Here is a 16,664-nt window from a genome sequence, read left to right as displayed (position 1 = left end):
CTTACTCTGATGGGTTGGGAGGTTTAAGCTATGTGCTTATGTTAAATGTGTTATTCTATCAACTTTTGCCTTGGTAGGCTTTGACCAGATTTTTTATCCTGATGGGTTGGGGGTGTTACAAGTGTTATCACTCATTTTAAATTGCTGAAAGGCAATTCTGGAGTGCAGGGGGCATGTGTATTGTGAGAGCTCTGCTCTCAGATACACCCCCTGCACTTGTACATGGAACCATGTTCATTTTATAGCACAGCAGCGCACCTTATAACATATGCATGGTGTGCTGCCATGCTGAAAAGGAACAGTCCCTGCCATGCAGGAGTAACTTATTCCTGCATGGCTGGTTGCTGAATCTGGGGGTATATCTTTTGGAGTTGCAAAAATATATATAAATTATGGTGCTCTCTTAGAGCTCAACTAGAAAAAAATGGGGTACGAGAAGACCACCTTTTCCTGGCAAATCACAATCCTGAATATTATTCCTAAACTTATAACAGATGTTCGGAGACACATATTAATAACTGTGTGTGCTCTTCTCAAATACTTTATAGCTAAGAACTGGGTAAATACCTCAGTAATCTCTTGGGAGAATTTTAAAACTATGGCAATTAAGTATATATCTACACATAAATTTTGCTCTAGCAGTAAAAGAAAAAAGATGCACGCACTCGAGGCTCTCCTCAGTATGAAGAAAATCGATGTCTGTGCAGTAGCAGAAACCTGGTTCAAGGCTCCTGAGAGCACCCCAGCACTACCAGGTTATAACTCATACCATGCGTTTCAGCCCCAAAACTCGGACCGAAGCATAAAAGGAGGTGGAGTATCTATATTCATCAAAGATACCTATACCTCCAAGTTAGTGGCACTGCATGAAGCATCGGAAACCATCCATGTGCAACTAACAGTGGGCAAAACTGCCTTTCAATTTGTAGCCTGCTACAGAACACCCTCCCTATTACAGGAACCCCACTTGGCATTCCTGAGAACACTGGAGAATATGAAGGTCTCTCCAAACACTATGTTATTGTGTGACTTCAACTACCCAAACACTGACTGGGAAAACTACTCAAGCCCAAATACCCTCACCCAATGGTTCCTTGAAGTTATAAACTCTAATGCAATGGAACAACTGGTCACCACTAACACAAGAGGGAACAACATATTGGACCTGGTCATCACCAACATGGGGACTCTATGTTCCACACCAGAGGTAAACCCCTCATTGGTAAGATCAGACCATAAACAAATTTCCCTGGACATCCATATCCTGTCCCCACCCCCAGCCAAGGAAATCACTGTAAAGAATTTCTCAAAAGCCAACTTTGCACTTCTCAAGACTGAGGTGGAATCCTTCAAAGCCCCTGGGCCAGAGGATAATGCAGCCAGACACTGGACCCTACCCAATTCGGCTTTGTTAAGGGCAGATCTTGCCTCTTAAACCTAGTTGATTTCTTTGAAACAGTTACCAAAGCCATAGATGAGGGCAAGGTAGTCCACACAGCCTACCTGGACCTCGCAAAAGCCTTCGACACAATACCCCACTCGGGCATCATAAATAAGCTTACCAGCTTAAATATCAACCCCTCTATCACAAAATGGGTTGCAAACTGGCTCAGAGATAGAACCCACATGGTCAGAATCACAGGTGCCATGTCCGAATCCAAACCAGTTACAAATGGCGTCCCACAGGGCTCAGTTCTGGGACCTTTCTTGTTCAGTATATACTTCTCTGAGGTTCAGGCTAACACGGGGGGGATTATGGCTGACAAAGTTCGCAGATGACTGCAAACTGGGGGCCATAATTGAATCTCCAGCTGACACAAGCATCCTCCAAAAGGGTCTCATAGAGATGGATGCTTGGTGCCAGAGCCACGGTCTCAAGCTAAATGCTAAAAAGTGCATAGACATCCCCTTTGGGTTTAGGATATAAGTTATTCCTTTATCACTTTTTATTTTTATTTTCTTTTTTTTTTTTATTGCTTTGCTATGATAGAATATGTCTGATTGTTACATGGTTGCAATCCTTTTGTATAGTAAGACTGATAATTGTATATAATCTATTATGTTGTGTCTTGATATGTTTCTGATATAAATCTTGCAAAACGAATAAAAATTATATTTGAAAAAAAAATTCCATGATCCTCCCCATTGTCTTCAATAATATGCTTGTGAGAGTGATTGCTCTGCAATTATTTGGGTCTGTGGATCCTTGTGGACTGATGTCACAGAAGCCTGTTTTCAGATATCAGTGACATTATTTGTAGTGCTTTATTATTTATTTATTTGTTTGCTTGTATTTGTTAACTGGTAGAACACTAATCCACATGTGATGTTTATCAAAAAGAGTTAAGAGATGGGGGCATGTCAATCGGCCAAATGCTCTTTCAGTGAGTGCCATTAATGCAAAGGTAACTTGCCGAAACCACATTGTGAAGCATTCACTTTTCTCTAATTTTGTATGACCTTGAAGTAGGTATATTTAGGTATATTTAGGTCTGGGAATGTGTGTGATCATGTCTACATTCCTGCAGCTGATCAAAGACTGCTTCACTAGTGCATCCAGTTTCATGGTATTAAATAATCTTCAAGTGCTTTGCCTATAGTCCACACACTGCCCTAAGTGGCTGGAATGATGCTTAACAAACTTTATTGGAAATCTAAACTGGAAGTACAGTGATCTTTATGTCTTGTCAGCCATTTTCAGGCATGATTACCTGAAATAATACATGTAGGAAGTACAATATTACATTTGGTAGACAATCTTTGGCAAAAGTTCAGCATGCAATTCTCTTTATAAATTAGTGTCACTACTATGAATGGAATATCAAAGGCACTTTCTTTAAATTGCTGAATAAAAAGTCTAATTGTTTACAAATAAAGTAAATCACTACAGCAGCTTCAGAATTAATGTATTTTATTTTATTTATTAAACCGGGTAAACCCAGTGAACACAAATATCCCAGTGCACATACTTTACCAGAACTCGTGATACTGCCTATTTCCATTTGACAATTGCTTAATAGAATCATACAAGAGACCACTGACAAGCCAGCATTTACCAATCACTTTCCTTAATGACCTTTTGTAATCTAGTCTGTCTAGCTTTGTCAATAGATTGTAGGTTGAGTACTGGCTTATAACATACCTATGCAGATAGAGGCTCCGATGGAGACGAGACGAAGTGGCTGGAAGAAGATGCCTGTCACAGTGCATTGAAGAGAATTGTTGCTAACAAATTTCTCATTAAAGATTTGAAGCACATCACCAAATTCTGCCATACTGGCGATCTGGAGGTGTTCCATGCATTACTATGCAAATATTGCCCCAAGTTTGAGCACTATAGTTTTGCAGGAATGAAAGCAAGAATCATACTTGCCATCCTGGATCATAATGAGTGTTCGTGAGCAAGCAGTGGTGAGATTCCCCACAAAGAAGTCAGCAGCAAAGGGAGAGCTAAGGTATCACGTGGTGTACCCAAAAGCAAACAGGAGTGGGTAGCCAAACCAATATTTGAGAGAAGAAAGTTTGACTACATATATGCATACTGTGGATGTTCAGACAAATTGGGTTTTGTGCACCTATCCGAGTGTATAAAACAGTTGATTTTGTCTTTGCACCCCCTGACTGTGTGGAAAAGTAGTGGTCATACTCCACATTTTAGCCTCTTTTCTGCAAGGTAATTTCATTTGGCTACCTGTACCATGAAAACACATTGCATGGAAGTAGTACAGCTCACTCCAGAAGATCCATGGCCTCTTCAGGGGACTTAAGGAACGTGGCACCACCACCAATGCTATCATTGAAGTAGCTAGTTGTTCCATAGCTGAGACGTTGTGTAAAAATGCAAGCAGGGCAATCACAATGGGCAGAGCTAGATTGGAACAGGCTGTCATCCACCTTTTCCTAGGGAAACATCTAGCAAAGAATAGGGTTCATGGTGAGCTGTGGAAGGCAACCACATGGAATAGTACAACAGTGGAACTAGAGGACATCAAAGTTGTGTGAATTGTTACCCGAAAGATGTCCATGCCTTCCATGTTGCAGTATTACTTCACACACTCCCCATACTGTGATTGTGCACTGGCTCCTGTGGATGGCATTGGACAATGTTCATCGTGCATACAGCTGCAGGCATCACAAATGGGTTGTCCTGCCATCAGGAGATCCCCCTCAGTCGGCAGTATTCCAAAGTCCTTGTCCAGCGTCGTTTGTCTTCACTTCTTCCCTGACGTTAGTACGGCATGGGTATAAAGGAAACAGCCGAGGCAATTTTCTTCAGTATTTCTTGCCGCGCGGTGCCCAAAGCAGAAGCAGTTTGCAAGTGCCGGTCGGAGAGCTCATGAGAACTAAATATCAGCATTCCAAAGTCATCTAAAAAGCTAAGTACCCCATTGGGGATAATTTTCTTGGCTCAGACCAATGTCACTAAAAGCAGTAAAAGCTAATTCTATTTCTTGTGGGAAGCAAATACCTCATAGGGATTTACATTCCCTTTGCATACCTTGCTTAGGCCCAGACCAGTACGTCTCTGCCTGTCACTTTTGTGCTTTCAGTATGCACACTATAAAGCGTCGGGGCGAGTTCGCTGAAAATCTTTTTGGAGAAGATTTGAATTTTGCAATGTCATCTGATATACAGACTGCGCATTTACACAAAAAACACAAGGAAAAGGCCAGACACATGCAGTACGCAGCCTCTACCAACACCACGCTTAAGCCGACCTCTAGTGTCCCAGTTTGCAGCGAGACTATGACACAGCCTCTGCCTACAGATGACACCTCTTTAGCAGTACCTTGGGTACTCGAGGCTGGTGTCGGCCAAAATCTTACCTGGCTATACCGAAGCCTTCTTTGCTACTGATGCAGAGACAGTCGAGAAATCTGCCTCTTGTCATGGCGTCTTCAGACCTCCCTCTACTTTCTCTATAAAGGCCTTTACCAAGGCCAAGGCTTTCAAACACCACAGGAAACCGTTTGGTAAGGGCCCCTCACCTGGAACCACAACGAAGAAGCAGATGCTTAAAATGGCTCTAGACTTGATTACTCTTATCAGGGGTACTCGCCCACCCCCACAGATAAAAGGCCTAGAGTGGAGGAATAATCCCTGTCCTCAGAACAGGCTTCCATCATTTGAGCTTACAACATAGGCCTCTAGCTATACCCCCTGTTTTGGATATAGTCGATGGTCTATTCAGAGTCTTGTCTCTCACTCCGGATTTGTTGCCATGACATTTCATGGGCACTAACCTGGGACTGTAGGGTCTCCCATATAGTCGATATGTTTTTGCTCAAGACAAAACCGTCCATGGCAATGGTGATCGACCTATTCAGGAACCTCTGTTATCTATACTGTGGATGTTCACAGACTAATTGTGTTTTATGCACATATCAGAGTATAAAGAGTTGAGGATTTTGTCTTTGCACCCCCTGGCTGTGTGGAAAAGTAGTGGTCATACTCCACATTTCAGCCTCTTTTCTGCAAGGTAATTACATTTGGCTACCTGTACGATGGAATCACATTGCATGGAAGTAGTACAGCTCACTACAGAAGACCATCGTGTTGAATGCATGGAAGTAGTACAGCTCACTACAGAAGACCATCGTGTTGAATGCATGGAAGTAGTACAGCTCACTACAGAAGACCATCGTGTTGAATGCATGGAAGTAGTACAGCTCACTACAGAAGACCATCGTGTTGAATGCATGGAAGTAGTACAGCTCACTACAGAAGACCATCGTGTTGAATGCATGGAAGTAGTACAGCTCACTACAGAAGACCATCGTGTTGAATGCATGGAAGTAGTACAGCTCACTACAGAAGACCATCGTGTTGAATGCATGGAAGTAGTACAGCTCACTACAGAAGACCATCGTGTTGAATGCATGGAAGTAGTACAGCTCACTACAGAAGACCATCGTGTTGAATGCAATGTCTAACATGGTGCTACAATGAATTCATGTGATGTGAAATGGAGTCTACAAATGGGTTATGGATGGTTTGTGATGTGTAATGTTATGGTTTCCTGACTTTATGAATATAGCTAACTGGATTGGTTCTTAAGTTGTTAATGGATGGTAAATTAAATGGTGTGTGTCTGATGGTTAAATGGATGGAATTGATAAGCTATGTAAGGTAGAATTGTATTACTGATGGTGTATGGACTGGTTATTACATGCAGTCACTAAATGTATCTTTTTGGCTTCATCTGTGAATGGTATGATTACAGTCCTGCACATTACACACTTGGAAAGTGCCATTTTCAATGGAGTATCAAGCCAAGCATGAAATAGTAAAACATTCATAGCATTGAGGGTGCAGGTTGTAAAGTAGGCATAGTAGTTTGTAACAAGTTGGTCCGGGTGAAACTTTTGCTTGTGGTCATTTGGGAACAAGTAGCTGAGCATGCAAGTTTGCAATTTTGAGGTACATGGTGTTCCTGCTGTTGAGCAGTTGAGGCTCTGGACAAATGATAATATTTTATGGAATGTGTACTGGTATTGTGAAGTGATAATCACTTCACTATTTCTGAAAACTTTAAGTTTTCAGAAATAGTGATGTGTATGTGTGCTGCTAGAATTAAATAAAATAACAAAGGTCAATCGATTGGCATAACTTGTGTAAGATCTGTCATGTTCTGCAGATGTAGACCAAGAGACCGTTATTGTGGAATGTCTTGTCTTAGCCTTGATTTGCAGTACTATTGTGTGAATGATGGAGCGGTATGAAGTTGTGTATGATTCCTTTTTATCTGTCGGCAGCTGGAGCTTGTACAGTGTCTAAGGACTGGTCCTTGGTGAATAAATGTAGGCATGTAGATTTTTGGCTGGGCAAGCGTCGCATGCATCTGGAAGACTGTTGGATGCAACTGGTGATGTGAGTGGATCAGGCTGTAGACGGAAGTATTGTGGTGTGAGTGGACCTCTGATGCTGGCTACCTTGACTAGGTACAGTGGCTTTTCACAATAGTGCTGTGGGAATTGCCACTTTTGCACATTGTAAACCAAAAGCCAGCTAATCTTGTATGTCTGAGGGATCAGGTGACTTCTGGTACATTTTTAAAAATTAAATGGTATATGATTGCTATAGATTTGTAAGGTCCATTAAAATAAACTGTTTCATAGGTGATAGATCTTCATTACGCTGCAGTCTTAATGTATACAGGGGTTATATTTATAGAGATAACTGGATAGAGCGCAGACTTTGTAAATTGAGATACTGTAAAGCTAAAAATGTAGTAAGACCATGCATACTAAGCAGTGAAATTCTGAGTAAACCAATATATGGTGCAGTATATGTAGTTGACCATTGCTGGAACTGTGAAGTCCAGCCAAATAAGTTGACTAATCTCACTATTAAGAAGAGTCCTACTGATTAAGTACAGTGACGGCTACAAAAAGAGGATAATTTTGCAGTGACCATGCGTAGACAGTAACAGGATGTTATTGCATCAGACTATGTCTGGCACAATTTAAGTGCAACAAATTACAACTGGTATGCAGTACCATAAGTTTTTTTTTTAATATTGACTCAAAGCATGTGGGTGCTGTCATGCAGGTCGGAAATTATTTGTTTATAGTGTATCATCTGTTAGCTATTTAAACAGGAAGGGAAAATAAGTGGCAAACTGATGCTTTGCAAAGCAGGGAACTATTGCCAGAGCTATGTTGCTTGGTTTTAAACTTGACAGGAGTAGTGCAACAAAAAAAAGTCTCCCACTGTAAAGAGGAAAAGGCAGACTAGCAAACAATACATTGGTCTGGTCACCTGCTGTGATGAGCTGTCAATCACATGCAGATAATGGCTCAAATTACCCTTGGCTCTTTGACAGCTAGGGAAGGTAGGTGTGAAGTGGGAGGGGAGATTCCTTGAAGAGCTAGATTCCAGCCTTCACAACAGAAAGCAATTTAGCATCTGAAAGGAGAAAAAGCTAGAAAATGCACTTTTGTGTTCTGTTCTGTAGCATGTGCACTGCTTGTGTTTCAAGTGGTCATTTAAAAAGGATAACAATTTAACCAAAAGTAGTGGATTTGAAGACTGCAGTGAATGCCTGTTAAGTCAATGAAGTCACGGCAACTTAAGGGAAAAAGTGGCAGATCTGATGCAATTTTTGAGAGACAAATGATGCATTCTGGGATGCTTGAGGCAGAGTAAACAGTCTGAATTTTTTCAATATGCCAGACCCCATGTGGTCAGAGTCAGAAATTGCATCTAAAAATATCTAAAAAGCTCAAAATAGTCTTAGAGTGCTGTTAAAATGTAGGAAACATCAAACCATGATGAAATAAATATGTTTTTTGAGTCTGAGGGCGCGGTTGTCCTTTAAAGCACTGTAGCAAGGCTGTCCAGGGACCATCTGTGCCTGCAATAAGAAAATAATTTATGATGGTAAATCAAAGTTAAAACCTCCATCTGCAATTTCCATGATTACATGGCTAAAAGCCATTTCAGCAAACAAAACAAGCTTGTTTGCAGGGATCAAGCCTGACGTATGTGTGTGTATATATATATATATATATATATATATATATATATATATATATATATATATATATATATATACATTGGAGTGGGAAGGTCAACAAATTTGCTGTATGCAGATGATGTGGCATTATATCAGACTCGAAGCAAGAACTTCAGCAAAGGATGGGGAATGGAATGCAAAACTGAAGGCACATGGGATGAAACTAAGTACAGATAAGACAGTGGTAATGACAACAAACTGGAGACATCAGAAGAAGCTGAGAATGAAGATAGAAGGGAATATAGTATCTGGGAGGGGTGGTTGAGGTGAAGGTAAGTCTGAATGAAAAGGTCTACGCTAGAATCAGTGGGGCTGCAGCCAACTGACATAGAGTGTCAGGTGTAGCATATGACAGAAGAATGCCAAAGTAGCTGAAAAGTAAGGTGTACAAGACAGTGGTGTGACCAGTACTATTGTATGGTACAGAAACCTGGGCAGTAAAGGCAGAACAGATAAGAAAGTTAGAGGTGATGGAAATTAAGAGCTTGAGATGGGTATTAGGATGCACACTGTGGGGATAGATGAAGAAATTAATACATAGGAGCAGAAGACAAAATAGCTCCAAATGCAGAAAAGATCAAACAAAACAGATTACAGAGGTTTGGGCACATGTGAAGAAAAGCAGAAGACAATCTGGTGAAGAAAATTTGTGACAGACAGGAAGAAGGTAAGAGAAAATGAGGGCATCCAGCAAAGAGATGGATGGATTGTGTGAAAGATCTGTGACTTGCCATGTTGTTATTTGGGGAAATACAGACATTGGCTGCTTCACATATCATTTCGTAGATAAGTGGGGAAGATACCCCGAGTTGCTACACAACAGTTGCAGGTTTATTAGTTCATAGTTTATGTGCACTGCTTCTAAATTATGTGAATGTAAATTTCACTGAACTAGAACATAACATGCTCTTTAGTACCAGTCCTGGCCTCTGCAGCAAGTTGATCTCATTAGGTAATAGCTTAAAAAGCACATTGAATGTGAAACAGTCTTGTCTACCCTTTAGGTAAAACAGATAATGAATATTGCAACAGAAGTTAGTTTTACAAGGCAAAGGGTCAGTATGAAGTGGGAGATGAGTGTATACACAGTGTCCAGGACCTGACCAGACTGGTAGACGAAAGCTAAATCTTTCAAAGGCTGTATTCATTAATTTTGTAATTTTCATGATTATTGAGTACACAATTGAGACATTTGCTAAAATGTCAAGAAAAAAACAAGAAAAAAAATCAGTCCATCTGACTTTAAAGGTAATAGCTGTGACAAAATAAATCAGTTTTCAACCAAAAGTCATAAATTCCATTAACAAGGTCCTTATTTAATCTGTTGACACTTAAAAGCTCCACAAAATAATACCATAAGCTTTTCATGTCTTTTTGCTTTAAAAATACAAAGGTACTCTGGGGAATTAATAGCAACCTTCAAACGATGATAATTAGGTCTTTGATCCAAAGTACACTTCCAATTTTACTTTGTTAATTAGAAGATCTTCTTTTTGACAACACTGGGCAAGATGTCTAGAGCAAAAGCCTGCCTGGAGGTGGACATACCTAATTAATTTCTTCCCAGTTTTCATCAACGTTCAGACACCACCGATGAAGATATGATTAGCTAAGACAATTCAGTCTCCTGCTGCCTGACTTTTAAATTGTGATATGCAGTACTACTTTGGCAGAAGAGCCCTTGAAACATCATCAGCTGAAGTCACGTGGTGATTATAAAGGGAGAGGAACCTATCCAACAATGTCTGGTTCTCAGCAAAGGACTGGACTGGTGCTATTTATATTCAATTAACACACATGAATAAAAAACTTAGGAAATAGAAGTAATAAGAAACAACCTTAAGCTTATTTAAATCCATCTAGCTCTTTTAGAAAATGTATTTTCTTCTGAAACAACTCTGGATTACTTATTATGAGTGAATCAGTTTTAAGTGATGTGTTTCCTATCTAATATTAGACATACATTTTCTGATACAACAGATATTAATAGTTATGTTGACAGAAAGGTGCCATCATTTTAACCAGCAGCAATGTCACTACCATACTATATTAGTTCCAATTAGTGAAGATAGAGAAATATAACTAATTCTAATCAAAGACATGGTGTATTATCAGTTATCACGGAAGTATGCCATGTCAAAATGCACTTGCTGTAACACAAAACTGCAGTTTGGGTTAATAAGCACACATATTTTATATCTGGTAACTGTATTATATGTATTCACATTTATAAATGCTGAAAATGTTTACTGAACCACACTTGCTTAATGGTTGCTTTAAAATAATAATATATACTAGATATAATTTGAATAAATCAGTAATAATAGGAAGCACAGCTACTGTAAAACACGGTTTACCTTAAAATTCATTAAAAGTTATTTTCTGCTGTCTTATTTTGTGACATTTTATTTTGTGGTGCTTTCCTTATAAATGTTATGTCAACTAATGCCATCATACAACTTTAAAGTTGTATTTATCTGACACTTCTACATCTATATAAAAAAGCCTAAGAACATGTAAAGAACCTATATGGCATATTCCAGTATTTACACCCAGAAAGGTCTAAAGTTTTTGTCTTAAAAAATTTACTTTAGCAATGATTTTTCTTTTTGGGTAGATTTTCCTCTGTACTTAAGGTTGACATTTGTGCTTGCCTGTAGCGACAGAAGCTGTTTGCATTTATAGTTTTCTCACAGATAAGTCATTCACATATATATTAATTCATATTTGAGAAGAAAATTGCTTTTCCTTATATAATGATAAGCATTGCCTGCTATAGCATATATTAATATTTTTTAAAAAATGACATATTAATGATAAATAGGAAAACCCCAGAATTGTTTTAACGTTACTGATTATCATAAAACAGTAACAGATTTGTATTACTAATGGAAAAGTTCAAGTAACAATATAGTCAAAAGCAGCCTAAAAATGCCATAATGACACAATCCCCAAAATAACCTAAACATTTTTTGCATTGGTTAAACGGATTGCTAAAGCATAAATTACAGAATTTATAGATCATACAATTAATCTTACTAGGCCAAGGTAAACAGTTAACTTTATAAATTTCAATAAAGACCAGGTACAGTCCTTCTTTACTTGTAAAACACTGAGTGCCAACCAAGAATGTATGGTGACTTCAAAGTAATGTGGGGCTGTATACAGCAAGTGCATGCATGAGGCTAACTGGAATGCAGTGGCATTACACCATGAGCACAGTTACAGTTTCATAAAATAATTTGTCATGCAGCATGATGCATACTCCATACTCATTTACTATCTTGCAGTAATATTCTTCAAGTCTGCATGCCTGACATGTACAAGATGTGCATCTGATCTCCACCATAGTGCCAGGCATTCTGAAAATAAGCAAGCAAAACCAAAACCTTGTACACATAATACATTATACATACTCTGACCATAGTAGTTCAGTCGTCATGTACATTTTTATTTATTAGGTCATTCCACAGCATTGAAAAACAAGTTTCTGTACTGTAAACCTGCACCAGTATGTATGTGCTTTCCTTGACCTTTATTATTTCAGGTATATACTGCGGACTCTGTAAATCAGACATATAGACTTACCATTCAATTTCCAGGGTATAGCTTCTTTTATTATTGCAGATTTAATTGGATAGGAAGCGGTGTCTCAATTTTTGTAAAAGAACGCTTAAAATCCAAAAGTCAAGAAATAATTCCCAGGATTCAGCAGGCTCTGCACGGTGTGCAGGAATAGTGCAAGAGATGCTGCAGACAATATGGCCGACGTGCGATCCAGAAATGAGCTCCCGGGACGTGCACGAGCGCTCCTGCACTATTCCTGCATGGACACAGCCCCTGTATGCTAATTACCTCATTTGCTGGTAAAAAACATGCAAATGAGGTGAATTAGCAATCCAGGAAGCAGGCAGGCATCCATACAGGAATAGTGTAGACTGCAGAAATGTATTCAGCCAGTAGCCGAATACATTTCTGCACACTACAAAACAGAGGCATGGCAGCTCATAAAAAAGCATGTAGTATAAGGGTTAGGCATGCCAATGGCCATAGGAATGAAAATAGTTTCAAAATTATAAAAAATAACTTTATATTTTTTTTTGGATGATTTTGGCCGTTTAAGCATAGGGCAGCAGTGCGCAAATGGGATCGGCCCGAAAATAAGAAAAAAAGCTGGAAATAAACTTAAACCAAAATCATAATTTTGCCATAATAGTCAATGGCATGCATAACACAAGACCATGGAATAGTGGTTGCTAAGGGGAAAGGCTGAGTGTCAGTTTTGTAACCATGCATTAGCAGTCAGTTCTATGTAAATGAGGGGAATGATACTGAATCACAGATTTCCCCTCAGTGCTAGCTTACACCCAGCCATGCTGGTCTAAGTCTAAGAGCTAGATGACCTCATAAGGGGGAGTGTCATGCATGCTGCAAGCTTATTGGAGCTCTGTGGCTTGTGTTTGCTCTTATCCAAGCACAGCTAAGGAAGGGTGTGTGTCCGAAGCTGCCTAGCAGTATTTACATTGCCTAAACGGGTGTGCGCACCACGAACAAAACAACCCCCCCCCTCAGGAAATAGAAACTCTGTTCACATCTGAGGACTGGGTTTGGGCGGCATGCCTTGGGGCTGAAACGGGAAGGCAATGGGAAGGGAAAACAGTAGTAGGAAGGTAATCAAGGAGAACTAGCATAGCTGGCAGGTGAAATGTATCAGAATCAGCCAATTACACATGGTAGGAACCCAGGGAATGACACCTCTCTCTGACTCACACATACAGTAAAAGGGATGCCAAACATGACACTACCTGTGCTTTATCATGTACCGGGAGTGTAATATATGCATCTGACATAGCCAGCCCTCCAGCACCATCCTCAATACTGGCACAGCCACAAGGTAAGTCAATCTCCCTATCAATTGCTGAATGGAGTAGTATGTTTTGCTACTTGTATCTGTGGTATGGATGTAAGCATGCAAGGGAATTGGGTTGCTGAATGGGATGGCAGATAGCAGACACCTTTATGGACAGCATGAAATCCATAACAAATACTGGTGTCAACAAAGTAGGCAGTACTAGACAAGGTGACAAATCCCACTGCAGGACATGTGATGGGCCAAATGTGTGTCCATAGGACACACACATGCATGTCAGTGAGGCTCACATACCCAACAACAGTCTCAGCTAGGAGGACAGGTGTAGATGACCACAAATAAAGGCTGTGCTAAGGCCTCCAACTGATAGCAATGGAGAACAGTCCCCCTCCAGACCTACACAGACAGACTACAACAGGTCAGGCAGTTGGATGTTAGTTCTGAATGGTAAGAAGTCTGAAACTGAAATGTAGGTCAATAAAACCTAAGATCTGTACTCCACTGATATGCCTCTAATGTGCATAATAGGTCAGAATACAGAATGAAATGGAAGCCAACAGAGTGCCTGAAATACCAGTGCAGTCATAGCAAATGTTTACAGTTGTAAGGTGTGCTCCCCCCACAATCCTACGTAGAAATGTAGTAACATGTACATGTGGGTTTAATAACAGTAGAGCACAGATTACCTGAGATGGCCAAATTAGCAGGATAGATTGTTGGACGTGTACAATATGCAGAGCTCTGTGTGTTAGGTTGTTGTGTGCTGTATATTGTGTGGAAGTGGTCAGTATGTAGGCATGGAGGTTTGTATCCTAGTGGCTTATGGCCAGTACTGTTGATGACAGGGCCATGTTCTGACAACCGCAGTGCCAAACACAATGCATCCCAGCAAGACCCAGTCCAGCAGTTATCACTACTCATTGTTTGGATGTAATATCTGTCACCATCTGAAAGATGGACATGCCATGAATGTGGGCCCAGACATACACACGGTACACAGGTGGAAGTACCCTAGACAGAGTATATAAAATGTAACTGTCAAATGCACACACCTTTGGAATTGTACATACAGGTTAGCAGCACATTAGTTGTTTGTGTAGTATGGAATACTGATGTAGTCTGGCCAATCACTGGCAGACCACAAAAGGCACAGTTATGAAGTAATGAGAAACTGCTGATGTTACCGCACAAGCCAGCATAAGAGGAATGTCCCAGGTATATCTGTGAGTCAGCTGCAAGAAACTCCATAGCACACATGCGCTCACCCCACCATCAACCACAAGTTCATCACAAGTCATATCCCTGCTGTTGGGAATGAGTACAGTATGACCCCCATCTCTGTATGGGAATACCCACAGAATGCAGGATGCTGGTGTGTCTGTAGCTGTAAGCAGCACCATGCCAGCATCCAAACCACTGGATTAATTAGGACAGGAACTATTGCCATTAACACCTTGCACACCTACCCTGTCAACCCAGGGGAATCCAGTAGCTTGCAGCCTGGGACTGTAGGAGTGACAGAATGCACTGGTCTGCTACAGATGGCCTGCATCACTACCAAATGCCCTAGAGTCCTCTGTCAAAGGCCTGTGTCTCACCCATACTGCCAATGTATGTTATCTCATGGGGTCCGAAATAACAACACAACAGTCCACAGAACACAAATGCAAGGCCATCTCGACAAATCCCAGTAGCCAGTAGCATACCCACCCTACAGATAGGTAGATAGGTTGACAATATGGAGTCAATCTATCTACAGATATCCTGCAGAAACAGGTTGCTAGCTGTAGGTGTAGAACACAAATACCTGCACTGGAGTACAGCCTACCTGTAATGGATACACACATTCAATACAGAAAGTCATACTGGGCATGCTCCCACACTTAAGAAATGAAGCCCATGTCTGACAGCAACAGTGGACTATACATATCTGTCAGTCACATATTTCTGTGCACACACACACCACATTGCACACCATTCATGCTTTACACACACACATATCGGATAAGAATACACACATATATCCAAGGACAATGCACTATAATAGGTCAAACATACACAAACAGAGATGTGGGGAAGAGAGAGATAGACAGTGACAAAGAGCTTCCCATCATGAGGCCTGTCCCACCCACCACACATCCAATTGGCCAATATCACATGATGTGCCAATGTCTATCACTGTAGACATATGCTTCTGGTAGCCCTCAGCACTATAGTGTTTGTGGTGCTTGTGATACCTGTGTAACATGACAGTACAATCCATTATTCACCTAGCAGTTGTATACCCAGTCCTGTCAAATGTAAAGTTGTGTGTGACTGAGTGTTGTGTGTGCGTTTCCAGAGGAATGGTTTATGGCCCATTCACACACACTGCACTCCCCATTGCTCTAGTTTAGCAAGCCTGCTGATGTCATTCACCTTGAAATACCTCTTTGGACAAGGTTCAGCTCTGGACATTTTGTGGTGTGTGCGATAACTGCTTAACGCTATAGTGTAACATACTAGTTAGGTAGAAGTTCTAATTGCAGGAATGGCAACTCTGAAACTCTGTGTGTGCAGGAATCAATGATCCTGAGGCCATTCACAGTCACTATACCTCCCATTGACCTGCTTTAGCAAGCCTGCTGATGTCATTCACCTTGAAATACCTCTTTGGAGAAGGTTCAGCCCTGTAAGCTCCATGGCACATGCAATAAATGTGTAATGCTGTAGTGTGATGTACTAGTTAGGTAGGAGTTCTAATCCTTGCCATAGCAACTGTGAAACTGTGTGTGTGTGTGTGTGTGTGTGTGTGTGTGTGTGTGTGTGTGTGTGTGTGTGTGTGTGTGTGTGTTTGCATGTGTAGAGAGTAATTGTATTTAGGCCATTCACAGTCACTAAACCTCCCATTGCTTTACTTTAGCAACCCTGCTGATGTCATCTACCTTGAAATCCACCTTTGGACAAGGGCTAGCTCTATAAGCTCCATGTTGCATACCATAAATGTGGAACAATGTAGTAGTAATAACTGCACTGTTATGGGTTTGAATCTCATCTGTGGCAAGTGTTTTTGTGTGTACCTCAAAGATTTTGGCTCCATTTACAGCCAGTACACATCTCAGAGCCTGACTTTAGCAGTCCTGCAGATATCATCCACCTTACACATATCTGTTGCTAAGCCTAAACCATGTCAGGTTAGTGGTGCATGTGGTAAATGTTTAACATAATGGTCAATAAAGATTGTCAATATTGGCCCTGTGTTTGTGCCGCCAACCTCAAGTCTGTCAACCTTTGTAT

This window comes from Protopterus annectens, chromosome 6.part0, assembly GCF_019279795.1.
Source record: "Protopterus annectens isolate FY-2018-M chromosome 6.part0, PAN1.0, whole genome shotgun sequence".
NCBI classification, from domain to species: Eukaryota; Metazoa; Chordata; order Ceratodontiformes; family Protopteridae; genus Protopterus; species Protopterus annectens.
This window is presented reverse-complemented; position numbering follows the sequence as displayed.